Source organism: Chamaea fasciata, unplaced genomic scaffold (assembly GCF_029207755.1).
Source record: "Chamaea fasciata isolate MVZ Bird 193981 ecotype frontalis unplaced genomic scaffold, bChaFas1.0.hap1 SCAF_3, whole genome shotgun sequence".
NCBI lineage: Eukaryota > Metazoa > Chordata > Aves > Passeriformes > Sylviidae > Chamaea > Chamaea fasciata.
This window is the reverse complement of record NW_027094088.1, coordinates 68641119-68656748: the sequence shown is the minus strand read 5'-3', so window position 1 is coordinate 68656748 and position 15630 is coordinate 68641119. Positions and strand designations below refer to the sequence as shown.

The following is a 15630-nucleotide window of genomic DNA, read 5'->3' as shown; positions in this document are numbered from 1 at the left end:
CTTTTTTTTTTATTCCATCTGACTCCTCCCCACAGTTTCTTGCTGCACTGCTTCACCCATCTTAACTTGATGATTAAACTTCAGTGCCTTCACAGATAATGTCATATATTGATCCCACTCAACCATATGTCTTGCAGCTTCATCACACCAGGATGTGATCACAGACAACTACAGATATCATAATTCTCATTCCATGCTGCAGGGAACCAAAAAATCTTTCTCTTTTTCACACATGGCAGACTGGCCACAACAGGGGTTTCCTCTTGTCTGCAGAACCATTGTCACCCCCGTCTCATCATTTATCAGGTTTAGCTTTTTGCCAAGGAGGGACAGAAATTAAGTAGATAGAACACACTTTGAAAACAAAACAAAATGTCAAATTAGTGGATTCAAATTATGACTGACTAGTCTGTGGTCTTGTTTTGGCCTTGTAGGTGAAAGAGAGGGGGAATTTTGCTGATGCATGTTTAGCTACAAGTTTTCACTCACCTCTTACTTGGTGTTTTTTTCTTCATAGCAGTCATCTAGTTTCTTGCCAAAGACTAGACTTGGGCAAAGAATTTTGAAATCACCCCATTTCATCCCCACCCACAGCCCATCTAAGCAGCTGCATTTACACAAGAGTCCCTTAAACCAAATTTTTTCTTCTTGTGGCAAAACTTTTCTATCCATAGTCTGTAACTGAAAAGAAAAGGAATATGACATAGTTTAGATTCTGACTTTCCACTGACTAGTTTTGTAGTAACTTCCAATGAGAAAAATCCAAATTCATTGAGAAGCAGACCAATATAAAGCTTCCTTTTTCAGGAAAATTATGTATTCTATGTAAAAAGCACAAGTTTATCGAAAGAGTGAGGATTTCACTTGAACGTGGCAACTGACATAGAAGAACAAACCAAGTAAAGAGGTTACTTTGCATACCATCTTAACAGATTTCAAGGCTTTTTTATATTTTGCTAAATCTGGCCCATTACAAAAAGCTGTGATACTTTAAAAATTGGTTTGCTGAGATGTCCACATAAATTGTGTTATAATGGTTATTTAGCAATATCCTGAAATGAGACTATTATTGCAGACAACAACACTCAACGTTTCTTTAATTTGGTGGCAGAATTTTTAAGACTCAGCTGGGAACCTGAGAAAATATTTTTCTGAACATAACTGCCAACATGATCCTGAGGCTGCTCACTGTTCTTGTTAGTAATTTCCTATACTTTTCCAAATCCTATTTTTCACCTCTTAAGCCTCATTTGTAGTTACTGGTTTCTTCCAGTCTTGAGACAATAATAAGATGAAACCAAATAGCTTTCTTCCATAATAACACTGCTAATCAGACATTAAAGAGAGCAGAGAAGCTCTAAAATTTCTGTTTGGCTTTCATCATAACAATTATAAATTCTACGAGATGTTACATGACATTTATATGTATTACAGTTGTGAATGGTCACACAGGAATCCTTTAGGATTTCACACAAAAATCACCTATCACTGAAGATGACTTGTCTGACCTTGTGCCTCTTTATTTTAATAAAACTGTTACAATTTTAAAAAACCACTCAGGATTATGGTTTTACTTTGTTCTCTCTAAATACAGTTCTGCCTACAATGAAAGCATAAACAAAATTTTTAAACAGAAACTGCAAAGTTTTGGTTGGAATGATTTCTTCTGTGCCCTAGATATAAACAAATTAATTGAGTTAACTAAAAATTTCTTTCCTGAGCAAGCTTTATATATCACAATATAAAAACACTCCTCCAAAAAATCCCCATACGTATCAGCATTGTTAATAATTAAAACAAAACAAAACAAAAAAAAACCCCCATATGACATAAGATTTCAAAATTCTGGCAGCAAATTTTACGTTTTCTTCATACCACTGAGTCACAGATAACAAAATATTTTGAGTAGAAGGGACCCAGTAGGATCATCAAAGTCCAAGTCCTGGCCCTGCACAGAGCAGCCCCAAGAATCACACCATGTGCCTTATCAGTGGCTCTTTAAATTATACTAGTTATTACAAATAAACCAAAATGTTTATAGTCTTTATAGTCTAGAATTTATTGGTCACACATTATTCTTTTGATATCTTCTTTATCTTGATACAAATTTCTAGCTTTCAGTTTAAAATTCAACTCCTATTAAATGCAGTTTTTTGCTTAGATACATAATAATAAACTAATGAAAATAAGCACGATACAACACATCATTTCAGCAGTCCAACCTTTAAAATATTTGAAAGAGTGATAAGCTTCACAACTAGAATAACAATGGACAGAAATTCTTTATTACTATTTAGAGCAATTAGAAAAAAATTTCAAGCAATAACTGTAATTTACAACTCATTACTTAGGCTGTTAAAATGATTAAGCCTTCCAGGTCCATTGAAGTGACCAATTTAAGCAAGCATAGCTTGACACCAGCTGTAAGAGTTTGTATTACATTTACTTGCCTAGCCTCATGTACTGATATAGACACATTAAAGCAAGTCCTGCATGTCATCATTCTACTTTATCACGCAGACAACACTTACCTCTACCACAAAAGGAGAACAAAGCATTTTATTTACTGCCTCACTTAGCAAGGAACAAAAAGATAAGAACCGTGAACAGGAACTTACTCCACAACTGAGCATCTTCTCTCTTGCTCAGATTAGAGCCTTGCAAGCATCACCATTTTGTAGAAAACAGAAGACAATGGTGAGATGAGGGGGGAAAAAAAAATCAGAACACTAATGAAATCTCTTTTTTAGTGTTCACCTGACATAAAAAACAGACAAGGAAAGTGAGAAGAGTTTAAATTTTTATAATTATTTTTTCCATTATTTTTGCTTACGTTTTTAATCTAAAAGCTCAAAAATTAGAAGTCAACATTTTGTCAACATCTGCTAAAACATGCTGTCAAGTTATGTCAATTTTTATTGTTTGGAGGATAGCTATTTTTAGAAGAATTATATTTAGGAGTGAGTTAAACTAGCCTGTTCACATTGCACACTACTGCTTAATAGTTCTGACAGTAGCTTGTTGTCTTTCTTTTATGGCCAACTTAAAAAAAAAAAAAACATTAAGAGAACTACACTCTTGAGATCAGCATAGAACTCTAGAAGTTGTTTAATGGCTGAGTGAACGCAACTACTATTTCAAGCAGTACCGTGGATTGCAGAGGTCAGCAAGGGCTGAAGTGAAATGTTCATTTCAATTAGTTTCTAATATCTTAAGTTCAAAATGTTCTGACAAAGAGCAACTTATGAATTCCATGAAATATCCATTATATACATGTCACAACAGACCAGTAACGTGACTCAAGGCTCTTCAGTAACTAAAAAGCAGCAGTCACACAACATCTGCAAGATCTCCTTCTCCATGACAGCAGCTGTCAATCTGAGGGGCTTTTAATGCTGCACTGAAGCATAATGTCCCCTTACAGAGGAGGCTCTCTCTGGGGCCCTCTCCAGTAGGTGCGAGAGACCACAGGTGGCAAACACTGAGGTGAGAATAAAAGCATTAGACGGCATTCTCTAAGGGAAGGTCGTCACTGCCCTTTAGAAAAGCATTTTTGGGTACTTTCCTTTCTCCACTGAAAGACAGTGAACCTGTTGCCTCTCTATTCCTCATTCTCAGCTCTGTTTTGTGGGTATGCCCAGTGGTACAACTGAGCAGGGACAGTCAAACCAAGGCAGTGTTTCTCAAACTGCAGTAAATAGATGCTCATCAGCTTCAAGGAAAAAGGTTTGCAAAACATTTGTTTTAGAAAAAGTTCAATATACACTCCTTATTAGCTGCATCACAGCAGGGAAGGTTTGCAGCACACCTCCAGATTCGGGAAGAGATTGTTTAAGCATATCAGGCACTGAAAATGGGGGAACAATGCTGATAGGTGTTGAATTTTTTGCTCAAAGTCTCTCTGCTGCCTGTAATAAATCACCTCCATAAATTCATGCTCCATTGCAATAAAAAAAGCTGACAGTAAATCAGCACTTACGGAGGTGCTGTATTTGGAAGAGTGAGAGGGAAATACTGTGACTTTAAATTTACTACATACAGGGACAAACATGATCTTTCTGAGACTGGAGTTTGGGTGAAGGAGAGAAGTTTGTTATCACAATGAAACATGGTTCCACAGTCTATCAATTCTCATTTCCCTACCAAGCCATGATATGACAGTTACCAGCCAACCTAATTTTTGTCTGTCCCCAAACAGCACTCAAGATTACCAATATTTTATTTAAAAAATTAAATTACCCAAAGTGCACCTAACCACTTCACTCGATATTGAAATATTAGGAAGAAGGGCGGTATAAACAAAACCGAATCACGAGTAGTGTTTAGTTTGAGGCATACCTAGTTTTTCTGATAAGTTCACTAAGAGACACTGAGTCTATTTCCACAGACCTAAGTGTATCAGCTTTTATATAAAAGATACATTTTTTCAGTGCTGCACAGACAGCTTTATTTTTACAGAAAACCCCAACCAACAACAACAAAAGCACCAAAACAAACAAACTAAAAAAACCCACCCCACCTTGCTTTTATTTACATGTCATGTCAAGAAACTTTTCATTACATACAGTTTGGTCAAATCTGACCATAATGTTAGAGCCTAGATCTAATACAACATTAACAGTACACCTACATGGACAGCTGAAGACAGCTATCTGTTCACGTCTGGAAATGAGCCAGCATTGCCTGTGCCCCATCATATTGCCCACGACAGTATGGACTGCCTTTCAGAGAAGAAATCTCTTTTAACCTCTTCCAGACTACCAACATACAGTATGATATGAATCTAAAATCTATGAATGACAGTAAAGACAGGTAAACTTTATATTCCATCCTTTTCTAGTTTACATCTGTCAGATTTAAACGTATAGGCAACCTTCTCTATCCACTGAAGATGAACTCGGCTGCTTACATTCTTTGCTTCAAAAAATGAAGCAGCTGTCCTTATTTTCTCTTACAAAATGTGGCCAGGAGAGGGTACCCATCTTTGATATCAGGTCTCTCCCCTACAAAGCAGAAGCATCTTCCTTGATTTTTTGGGAGTTCAAAAGCATACCTCCTACCTCCTGCGGTGGACAACACATGTATTAAAAATACATTATAGACAAACACAAATTGGAATACTATTCACCTTCCCTTTGCCATTGTTCCACTAAGCACAAAACAATTCAAGGTTCATAAGAGCAGAAAAAAATCAAACATTAGTGTATGACTCAGCAGTTAGGACACACAATACATCCTCCAGATCTCATATTTTTAAAACAGATCTACACGTCACTTATTAAATCTTATCTCCAAGGCTTGCATAATTCTAGTCAAAATTCATACATGTACTACAGTGAGACCACCATGTACCAGGTATAAATTTTCATTAACAAAGTTCAGGAAAAATCTCCAAGATTATAAGAATTTTTATCAGGGTTTTATTGTCTGTTTTAAGCATTTGAAAATGTGTCCATTTTTTGAAGAACCAAAATTCTACACTTAACATGCATTTTATTTCTACAAGCCTCCTGATATTTCAACAGTTACACAAAATACATATTTTTCTGTAGTGTTTCTTTTAACTCAAAGTACTGTTCTCAAGTACAGGTGAATCAGGCTTCTCTACAATCCTTTCAACAACAATGTCCAAATGGTTGCTCTTGTTTCAACATGAAATCAAAATCATCTATCATTTTGTCTGCAACTTCAGCTAAGAGGTAGCTGAGCACTCTAAAAATAAAGCTAACAGATGTGTCTTGGGATCTAAACGGACATAATATCTTGAAAATTAAGCTAAACTGCTAACCTGCAAAAACGGCATACATGCAAGCTGCAAGGAAAAAAAACTCCAAACATTAAAAGCTTCATGTTGGAAGTCAGAATTTTGAGGATGGTGGGAAATTTAAGTTAAAAAGTCTTACAGTGCATGTTTGAAAGTGTTGCAACATGATCTCATGAATTTCTGAAAAAAGGAGACATAAAACAGGTAGAGAAGAATCTGTCCTTAAAAATCTCTCAGCCTTCTAGAAAGTTACTGTCAAGCAGAGTTCTTAGCTCTCTCTAGCAAACATGCATCAAAATAAAAACTGACCAAAAACCAAAACAGTACCTCAACATCCAACATGTTATAATGACTGCATTACACAGCTCTTAAAGCTTTTTCCCCAACTGTCTCTATTTTAAAACCACATCTTTAGCTCTTTGCTTAATTAAATTAACCTTTTGTTTCTAAAAAGACTTCTTCTGTAATGACACAGTCAGTTTCAAAAAAAAAAAAAATACTATTAGTAAAGAGGCTCATTATAATCAAGGATGGACTAGAATATCTATAATCAGCATACAGTTTAGGATTCCAAAAATCTGAAACACTTTCTTCTTACCATATTCAGGCTCAAAAATCACCCTTGGTAGCCAGAGCTCCATGCATAAGCACTGAGCTATTGGAAAGCACTTATATTTCTGAAAATGCTCAGACACAGAAGATGACCCATTTAGATTTCTATATCCAAATGGCTTTGCTTTTCAATGTATTCCCAGGAACAATGAAACATAAAACTAAGGCGCTGTTTTAAGTGACAGGGCAAGAGACCAAAAATACTAAAAGTACCAACAATTTTTCTCTACCATTAAGTTATTCTACATGAAACTTCTTACCAAGTATTACTTTGGACAACACTAATCATTAAGCAGCTATTTCCTATGGAAACTCTCTAATACCTAGGCAGACAGCTTGCTGTCAGAAGCTGACAGAAGTTCAGGATTAGCAAAAATTTTAGGTCACAAGTTTACATGCATTTATTAAGATGTCCCATCATTGGGCCACAGCAATCCACTATGAGAAGGTCATTCCAAGTATCACATGCTAGGCTGTATTAAGCAAATCAGACACTCAAAAGGAATTTTCCACAGGTTTTGAACTTTTGGAAACACTGATCAGACATCTAATGAATAAACAGATCATAAACTTATGAGGAACCTAGAGCTTACTAGAAGACAGCCTATAAAGCCTATAGTGCTTTAATAATCTATGAAATATGATAGATCTTAAGAATCAATCCCATCTACCTCAATTGGTTTCTTTCGCCTTTTGATGTAATATCACTACTATCAATTTTTTTATGAATACTGACAGTACTTGAAAAGATTTGAGCCATGAAGCACCACTCTGAACTTTCCCTCAGATAGGACAGGTGACCACATATAGAAAGAATAAAAACCTTAAAGAGCTTAAAGACATGTACTTCACTTGTCACCCCAGAATAAAATAATGAATTGACCAGCTGAGTAGAAAGGTAGGGAAGAGAGGTTCAATTCTCCTCCCACAAGAACTGCACCTCTTTTAGACCAATAATATAAGCAAAAATCTTTCTCCTTGCTAATAAAACTTCTTCCATTTTCTAGACAAATAAACAAAATCTTTATAGTTAGAAGTAGAATGGATAAAAGTCTAGCTAAATCAGCTAGACACAGATAATTCCTAATATCTGACTTCCATTACTGGAAACATCATAGTTGGTAGACAATATATTCTTTTTGGACTGAATTGTACAGAATCTCTCCCTGGAGCACGGAACTTGCTGAAGGCTGATTTGCTTGAAGCTCAGTTCCGTGGAAAACAAAAACTGTTTATTTCTTTTTAATTCAGGGAATTTCATTCAGTAGACCACTCATGCTAGCCAGAGCCACAGAATGGATCCCGTTGTCTTGCCTGGGGACGCAGACAGCATCGCTTCCCATGGGTGCCACACTGGAAGCTTCCATGGCACAACAGCCTTGAATCTCCAAGAGTAACATCAGTTCATTCTGCATAAGACTGACATGCGTATATATTCTGCAATATCATGCCATTCTTCAGCTACAGGGTAAGGCCCTACAACACCACTTGAGTTGTATAGGGTTTGGTCTGCTTACACAAGGGCAAATTCAGATCAAACTGCAATGCCAGAAATTTTCATTACCATCTCTACAGCAGTCTAAGCCACCTATCACTTCTCCTGAATTAACTGTAAGATCATTCTTCCCCCTGCTGTGAAGATCACCTAAACATAGGACATTTGAGATTGCCCGAAATAGGAAGAGCCAGAGCAGTTTGCTTAGAGTATTAAGATGTAACAAATACCACTGTCCTGTATTACCAGCAGAGACCAACATTTGCCATACTGGGTAGCTGGGTGGCATAGAAGTGAAATTTCCTTCCCCATAAACGAGACAAATTTTGTAAAGCCCTTGTTCCCAAAGAGAGGCTTCCAAAGAAAGAGCACCTATGACAAACTCAACTTATATTTTCACTTGTGTTCTCAAGATTGCATGTGCTAAGTTTCACAACCGCACATGGAAACACAGTTGGGAAAGTCTGACAATCACAGCCTTCTCCTTTAATGTCAACAAAAGGCAGAACCATTTGAGAGTTAAAAGACCTCTCTAAGCATTTCTGCACAGACATTCAGTGGCTAGTGGCTGAACAAGATTTAACAAGTTAAGCATTTCCTTTTTTACTGAAAAGCTGACTCAGCATGCCACTTTTACAAGTGCTGGTTAAACTACTCAAGTTCCCACATATTATCAAGTTATATATGACTTCTGATTTTCCCAAATTTTTTTTAATTACTTGAAGGCTTGCTTCAAAATCACTATGGAGGGTGCAGTTTTGTTTTATGATAAGAAGAACCTTTTGTAGAAAACCACTTATTTAGTACAGCTAATCCGTCAGACAATCTATGTGAACCTGCATGAACCTGGAAGGTAAGATTCTCAAGCCATGAATAGTGTCATGTTGGAGAAATATATCTAATAAACTCTAATTTTGGCCACTCTGTAACCATTACATCAAAACGGCAACTGGGAGCTGCTGGACAAGCCACTTCAATATATTATTTAGCATAAATACAACCAGTAAAGTATCTTAGTGTCAAACACTCTTTCAGTTTTCCATAATCTACACATCCACTGTGCAGTGCAGACGAAAGAGTTACTCTGAAAGAAGACTCCACACCCAAAAAGGACCCTCATAAACTTGCTCAACTGGCCTAAGACAGCTTCACTTCATACATCAATTTTCACTCATCATTTTTCAAACTTCCCATCCCCATGCTACAAGCCATTTCCATATTCAGTCTATTGATGCAGGAGTTTTACTCATTATCCCTCTGTTTTGGACTGCTTCATTTTGTGTAAAATAGTTCATTACATCAAACAGACAGAAAATTACTCAAAAAACCAGAAATTACAACATTTATTTCAGCTATAGAAAACTGAGACTACTTCACTGCAAATGAATATTGATTTATTTGAGCAATCACCTCTGATGAGAAAGAACAAAGTTCAAATTATTGGTTTGGAGCAAGTAAAGCAAGGATTTTAAGCTGGCTCCATGTGTTCAAAAGAAATAGTCTAACAGTGAATGACAGATACACAGATACATACATATAATGACAGAAATACAGGTACATTTAGCGGACACAGGCAAAAAGTCTCAATTCTCTTCTCCTTGCAAAAAATGTATGGCTTCAATAAATTTTTTTACTGATATAAAAAACAAATAAATTGTTTTTTTACTGTTTCTTGCTTTTACATTGTTATTGTAGAGCTTAAAATCACATGTATTTTATAGTTCACTCCTCATTTTCTTTCATTTCCTTGGGTAAATAATTCCAATCTTTTCACTCCCTTGAAAAACTCTGTCATATCCATCATATCAAACTCTTTACAATACTGTGATTTATCTCTTTTAAACTAATTGACACTTAATAATGCACTTTGAATAGCGGATAGGAATTAATGGATTTATATACAATGGCAGTTCCTTCTCTGGTTTTTTTGCCCATTTCTGATTACAGCTATAATTTGGATAACAGTTCCTTATCAAACTGTAATAATGCTCAATTTTTTTTTGTTATAATAATACTGTTAATTTAGAAACTCTTCAGACACATAAATGGAAACTTATTTTCTGCTTCCAAAACACACTGGAAGCAATATACCAAGAAGCAATTTTACATGTCATCCTGCTGTCCTTTCACAAAGCTTGGACTTCTCAGATCATCTTTCCAATATTTGTGAATTCAATTAAATTGTTTTAAATCCTTAGTAAATAATTCTACTTTATGAATGAAATTTTACAGATGACTAATAAAAGATATTGAACAGCTCCCGTTCAATATTTAAGAGAAAAAAAATTAAGTCACTTAGAAGTTAATATTTGTTAATTCCTCTCTGAGATTTTTGTGATCCATGAAAATACTTTACATCTCATATCATGGCATTTTCATTTATTAGTTTGGGGCAAGGAACCTTCAATTACACCTTTTAAAAGTGTATGCAAATTAGAACTATATGAAAATTTAATCCACTATGCTACCATTGCAATCAAAACCCCTGGTAGATTAGTGAGGCACATTTGTCACTGCAGAAGCAGTACCAACTACTTGTGATTTCAGTTATTTCAGTGATTTCAGTTAGCACTACGGAGTCTACCATCAGTCTTTGTCATCATCACATACTTTTATCTACAGGCAGTTGTGATTGTAAAGGAAGAGAACTACATGTGCATGTTTTTTCATTAAGAGCACCCAACAATTGTCAGACCTGTTCCCTACACAAACTTTATGAGACCACCTGCAGAGTATTGGAGATCCTCCTTCAGTAACTTAAAATCTATCGACCAATTTTCTACCAAATTTGTTTTTGAAAACAAGAGACAAATAGAGAGCAGACACTCTCTTAATACTTCCAGAAAATAAATACATCTTACCACAGAGCAGAAAAGAAGGGGGAAAGACACTACAAATGCCTTAGCTATAAAAAAAGTGCTTCAACAGAATTTAATGCCTTTTATTATATGCCAAAAACCTACACCTGGTTTTAGAATAGGTTCTTGTTTTCTAATAAGTTTTAAATGTCATACTGCTAGGGCATTTATAATATTTTACTTTTGCGTGGAGTCTGCTGTCAGAAGACTAAATTCATGTGGCAACCATAGCATCTAACTGAAATGTCAACCAACAAAAAGGTATAATAAACTCATTTAAAATTATCCATTATTTCTGCTCTGTGTTAAGTGGTTTGCTAAAATGTAACTACAGTTGTTTGTTATTCTGTAGTTCTTTGAATGTATAAGGCAATTTATTATACCAACAGACTAGTATAAACAAGCTGTCAATCTAGTTCCCCCCAAAAATACAGGCAGGTATTTTCAGAAACATGTAAACTTTTGATGACATTTTCTGTCCTTTAACTGATTTTAAAAAAACATTTTTCATAGAATTAAGAAAACCAATATAAATTTGTAATTATGCTAATTAAGTTTATATTCCCGGAAGTCTATAATTAGTTTTGCTGCCTCTCCGACACAGTCCCCGTTCAGCTCATGCTGTAAGATGCAGTTCACAGCACTGCATATGTAGCTGAGTAGTTCGAAGAAGCTGCACAGCTTCCGTCCTCTAGGGAAGAGGTGGCTCTGCAACAAATATTATTTAGTTTGCAACGTCATCTGAAATAAGTAGAACAGTCTAAGTCGTTCCAGTCTTGTCTCGTATCATTCTTTCTTTGAAACCACACCTTGTAAACATGAAATATATAGCATGTAATCTGTGTCAGACAACCTCAAGACTCCTTCCAAAAAACTTAAAGAGACTGATTCACAGATGTACTGGAACAGAGAACTCTTTTTGCAATCTGGCGCCTTGGTATCTTTCAGAATCCGGGACATAGTCCAAAATAACAAAAAACTAGAAAAGAGGTATTATCACCCTTGCAGCAATCAGAGGCTCCAAGGTGGTAGAAATACCTGAGCGTGAGTTATAAAATGTGCTTCAGTCTCCAAGCAGCTAAATTAGAGTACACTGAGATGCATCAGATACACAAGCAGGTGCTCATAAAAGGGTCCAATCCAAACGCAGCAGGAGTAACCTGATAAGATTTACATCATCATACCTTTCCTCAGCAGTCAAAAGCATATGAACAAAGGCGAAAAACCTCTTTCAAATTTCAAATTTCTTTCAAATGCTGTATTTCCCACAGACAGTAGAACTTCATATTTTAGTTTGATCCTCTGTCTGATAAGCATCATGCTTTATTTTTTTCCTTTCCTCCAAACTGCAGACTTACAGATGTTGGTGGATGAGAAGTGAGTGTATATGCAAGTGGGCTGATAGCAATTTAAGAGTATTAAAAAACACAGAGAAAAAAACTAGAATAAGCTGGATTATATGCACCATTTTTTGTGGGGAAGAAAAACCAACCGAAAGCACAAGGGTGTGAGATAAAGCACATCCATCATGGAAAGCAACAAAAAAAGAACTATGAAAGAGCAAGTAAAGGGAAAAGAAAGTAGGATAGAATACATTAAAAGCAGATGGAAACAGATTTTATGATCAGCTATAGGGAAGAAAAAGACTGATGTGAAGGAAAAATTGTGAAATGTTGAGTTAAAATTTAATATATTGTACCCCAAATTGTGAAGTAAATCAGTCTCAAACAGGAAGTGTTGGGGGGGTGTGATGGGTGTTTCTCCACTTGCAAACTGGCTGGCTGAATCCAACCAAATTTGTCAGAGGTGTAGAATTCTCAAAGATACCTATAAAATGTTAAGTTCATGAAATCAAGATGCTGTGATTGTTGTAACCGAGGGAAAGGATTCAGAATGCATTAACACCCTGTCGGACATTAGACAATCCACAAAAGGATGAGACCATACAAAAAAAAATCCATTAGAGCTTATAACCACTTTCAAGATTTAAAAAAAAACCAAAAAACCTGAACAAACCCACACAAAAGAAAAGAAAAAGAAGGAAAAAAGGTAAAAACCAGGCTTCTACTGCTCAAGGGACCACAATTTTAAAATATTTCTCCCTGTTTCCTTTTACCAGGAAAAAAGACATGGTAATACTTGGTATAGTATTTACCACTAGGAGTAATAACAAACAGGTGTTAAAAGGCCCTCTTGACACGTAAAAGTGCTGTACAAAGGGAGACAGTTTTACCTTCCTTCGGAAAATTAAAGCAACAGAAGCAAAGTGACTGCAAGGAAAAGCAGCAGTGAAAAAACTGGATGGAAAGCAAAGCCAAGCAACCCAGAACACCTTCCACCCACTACTTCAGTCTGCCTCAGAACCAGCAGCATTCAACGCATAACATAACACATTTTGTGGAACTCAGTCGAAAGAGAACATACAGCATACTGTAATCAATGAGTAGAGCTTTTTAGAAAAGCTGTATCATTCTTTCAGTTTGTTTTATACTGAACAACCCCTTCCTGAAATTACAAATATGCAGTTGATAGTCAAGATGAGCCAGTGTATTAGCTCAACACAAATGACCAGCAGCAACCCCTTGGCTTTTTTGACAAAAGCAAATTTTAGATCATGGGGTATATTAGCCAGCTACACTTTTAAAGCATAGTCAAGCCAGTTTTTCACATCCAGAAATGGCATTAGCTTGCTTGATGAAAATTAATCTTCACTACTATTTAAGCAACGAGAAACTTCAGACAGTATTGCCCTGAATGCCTTCTCATGTATTTGCTTATCTACTACTGCTAGTACCAGAAAGGCAGCTAATTTAAACCAGTAAGTGATTTTCGTAGGTTCTACAACAAAAGCATCTAGACTCCCAGACGATTACATTTCACCGGCAAGCAAACTCAGATGCTTGGACACAACATAGTTGAACATTAAGTCAACTACCAAAGCTTTGTAAATCAAACACTTAACACTAAAGGATAACAAGGCAGAACTACTTTAATGATTTTCAACATAGTTCTCCAGACAGAATATCACAAACTGGTTCACAATCATAATAACACTATCACAAAATAGATCTTAAAATTTTTCACTTTTCAAGAAGCACACCGTTCAACTTCAGACAATACCTGCATGCCAAGAGAAAAAGGAATGCAGTCACATGGAATCAGTTACCAATTACTGCCAATAAACCGACTGACTGCAGTGGAAGAACCACTTTTGATATTAATAAGCAGTGATTCATGTGAAGCATCATATAGCTTTCCTTACTTATGGATTCATCATTCATAGATTTAAGATGAAAAAGTCAGCTCATTACCATATGAAATGCTAGTTCAATGTAGCATATTTCAGCAGTTGGAGATGCAAACAAAAGGTCTTGCTGTTGAAATGTGTGGGACTTTTACCTAAAATCCTGATTCTAGCATACTGAGATATAGCATACCTATGTCTAACAGAACAGATCTTAATGTAGCACCTTGCTCCACTCCATGCTATCAACACTTTCTACATGCCCTCTACGTTTATTCTATTCTTTTTAAAAGACAAATGAAACCAAGTGATACCTCAAGCTAAGAAAACAAATGTTTCAAACCGTTACTGCTGGAAAGGGTGGAAAACCCAAAGTAGAGCATTTAATCAGATTAAATGCCACTGTGTCACAATTAGATGTCACTGTGTGCTCACTTTAATTCTGAAAGCACATGCAGCTCGAAGGGAAGTCATGGCACTGTACGGCTCCAGGTGCAAGCGCGTGCAATGCACACACCTGGCGTTACAGCCAGCCCTTGGCCAGCGCTCCGTACTTCCCATTCCTCCCGTCCGCGGGCGCGCAGGAAGGCGCTCGGGAGCGGGCTGGGAGAAGTTGGAACCTACGCGCTTCTTCTCTTCGCTGCCGGCCATCCCCCGCGATCTCCAAGCCCTCTTAACAATGGTACCAGTGTTCCAGCGGGCAGCTCTGCCCTGGAATCGGACCGAATCGCCCTGCGCTCCGACCGCCAGTCCGCACCTCTGTCCCCGCCAGCCCCGGGAGGGGAGGGGGCGCCGCTCCCCGCACCTGGCGGCGGTGACGTCACCCCGCCGCCCCCCGCCCGCCCGCGCGCTGACCCCGGCCCCGCTCCGCCGCACCTTCCCCGCCGGCCCATCCCGCCGACCGCGGGCACACGGGGCGGCCGGGAGCGGGAGAAGGAGAGGGAAGCGCCGTGCTCCGGCGCAAGTGCGGCCCCCTCCCCTCCTCCGCCTCGCAACACGCCCCCCTCATGCCCCTGCCAGCGGGGGCGGCGGGGAGACCGGGGAAAGCGGCTCCGCGGCGCGCTTCCCTCCTTCCTTCCCCCCATCACTCCCTCCCGCCGCCGCCCCCGGCGCGGGTGCGGACAAAGGGGAGGGGACCAACACCTGGCGAGCGCCGGTCCCTTTGTGGGGTAGGCGCGTCGCGCAGCCCCGCCGGCGATGGGGAGCGGGGGCCGGTCCTTCCCGCCCGCGCCAGGGACCGCGAGGGAAGGAAGGTACGGGGGTGGGGGGCACTTACTCGCGTGCCCTCGCCGCGCACCTTCACGCCGCTCGCCCTCAGCCTCAGCCCCTCCCTCCGCGGCCGCCGGGACGCTGGAAGTTCAGACGGCGCCGGCCATTCCCAGCTGGCGGCTCCGTGTTTCGGGGGGCGGCGGCGGGCGCGGAGCGTCCCCGGCGGCTTCACAATAGACACCGGGCAGCGCGCGCGTGTCTCTGTGTGTGTGCGCGTGTGTGCGCGCGCGGGGGGCGGGGCCTCTCCCGGCGCGCCGAGCCGGGAGGGAGGGAGCAGGGGGGAAGCGCTGTTTACCCGGCGGCCGAACCCAGCCGGCCCCCCCCACCCCCTGATGCTCGGGCTGGTCCATGCGCCGCCGCCCCCCACCCCGCGGGCGGGCAGGTGGTA

General features: G+C 39.0%; 1 protein-coding gene across 2 annotated transcripts in view; it reads right to left on the bottom strand.

The window, feature by feature from the left end:
* The window catches only part of WASF1 (WASP family member 1), an 85834-nt gene extending 70376 nt beyond the window's left edge, over positions 1-15458 (bottom strand). For both annotated transcript variants that reach the window (XM_066179424.1, XM_066179425.1), the window contains exon 1: positions 15250-15458. The gene's annotated coding sequence lies outside the window, so the exon portion shown is untranslated. The remainder of the gene's footprint in view (positions 1-15249) is intronic.
* Between the last annotated feature and the right edge of the window lie 172 nt (positions 15459-15630).